This window comes from Salminus brasiliensis, chromosome 12 (assembly GCF_030463535.1).
Source record: "Salminus brasiliensis chromosome 12, fSalBra1.hap2, whole genome shotgun sequence".
In the NCBI taxonomy this organism is placed as follows: Eukaryota; Metazoa; Chordata; class Actinopteri; order Characiformes; family Bryconidae; genus Salminus; species Salminus brasiliensis.
In genome coordinates this window covers 2912723-2914791 of record NC_132889.1, presented here as the reverse complement: position 1 = coordinate 2914791, position 2069 = coordinate 2912723, and positions in this window count along the sequence as shown.

The window sequence follows — 2069 nt, the reverse complement described above, 5'->3', positions numbered from 1 at the left end:
TTTTATAGTATAGGTGTGTAAATGCCAAGAACCTTTGCTTCAAATAGTTCTTGGAGCCACAACATGGAAGAATGAGTGTGAAGAATGTTGTATGAGTGTGAAGAACCTTTTCTTCAGCTGGTTCTTAGAGCGATGGTCTAGAAGAACAACTTCTGGTTCCGTGAAGAACCATGTTTGAAGTATAGATGTGTGAATGCCAAGAACTTTCGCTTCAAATAGTTCTTGTAGCCATAACATGGAAGAACCACTTTTGGTTCCATGAAGAACCCTGTTTGTGGTAATGATATGAGAGTGTGAAGAACCTTTTCTTCAAATGGTTCTTGGAGCGATCGACCCACCTAGAGAACACAGTTCTTCCACTGCTCCACAGCTCAATGCTGGGGGGCTTTATACCCCCTCGAGCCCACTCCTGGTATAGTACTACTTCTCTACAGGGACTAGACAAGTTGTGCATGTGCATTTGCACATCCATGTCAGCAATAGCTGATTGCTAACTCAACCACTGGCTTCTCATTTTTGCTGAGGAGAAGGCCCTGGCCTCCAGCAGTGAATGGTGAATGGACGGTTGGATGAAGGTATAGACAGAGGATCACATCTGGGAACAATCGCTCATGGGCCAAAAGGTAAGACTCCAGACGTTGGAACTTCAAGCACAAACCCCAAGTCCCAACGGCCTCGACAAGCAATTACTTCTGGTATTTCATATCCTGCCCAGTGACGCAAGCGCCTCTCAAGTGCTCCACAACTGATGGGAAATGAGGGCTTCAAAGGCTCTCAAATGAAACTCAACCGATTTTAGACGTCAGTATATTAAAGCATTCGCAGAAATGTTCGGTGAACATCGGCTGCGGGATATTTGTACAAAATATGTCCAAAATTGGGCAGACATCTGCTTCTCCTGTTCTCATGTTCTTCTGAAATCAAGGGCATTAACCTGGAGTCCGATCCTGCCTTTGCTGCAGTAACGTCTTTCCAAAAAAAAATAGGGGCTACGCTACATTCTGGACCATATAGGCTAGGATTTGACTGCATTCCACCTCGAAAGCCTTAGTAAGGTCTGGTAGATGATGGGAACACCACTTCAACTCGTCCTGAATGTACTGGATCTTCGGCACATTCAGTTCACTCCCAGGGAACACAGTGATGCTCAGCATTGGGTATTGTGCTTCCAGGGCATCCCATTCTATTAGAGAAGCTGACCAATTTGCTAATTAGAACAGGTGTCCAAATACTTTTTGAAGTATGCTTATGTTGGCGACATACACTATATGTCCAAATATTTGTGGCCACCCCTTCTAACAAATGCCTCTACCATTTAGCTGTGAACCTAGTGGCACTGTGCTTATATAGAGTTACATAAAGCCCCCCTGCATTGAGCTGTGGAGCAGTGGTACGATGGTGTGACGGTGGTGCTCCGTCCAGTATTTTTGGGATACGCTGGTGAGGTCAGGGGTGGATGATGACTATCCATTGTGGCTGAATACAATCAAACCCTTACAGCAGTGCTCAAAAACTAGTAAAATCCCTTTCTGCACAGTGGAGACGGAGTTATACTCTATCAAATGCAGCATAAACTTGTTTTAATACCATTGAGTTCTGGAGAAACAATGATTGAGCAGGTGTCCCAATACTTTTGTCCACATAACATAGCTTCTCGTACCTTAATGGTCAGTATAAAGCACAACAAAATGCCCTCTTTGCTTACTCTAGTGGTGCCACACTGGTGGCTTTCTGACCTGGGAAATGCAGAGTTAAGGGCCTTGCTCAGGGGCCCAACACTGGCAGCTTAGACAGAAGACCTAGCTACTGACCCCACCAAAAACGCCACCACTGCCCCTAGAGCTTTTTAGATTCAGGCAGACAGACCTGGAGCAGTGCTATACTTCTCAGACGTCCAGACGTCTAGACTGGGCCTGACAAAATGGTCAGTCATGGTCTGACCCTTGTATCTAGTTCGCAAGAAATCAGGCACACTAATGCATCCAGCAGGGAGGACATTTAAAAAAGCAAAGCAGACTAGTGCCCTCTAGTGGTAAGAGACAGAAAGTACATACGAGTTGATCTAGGTG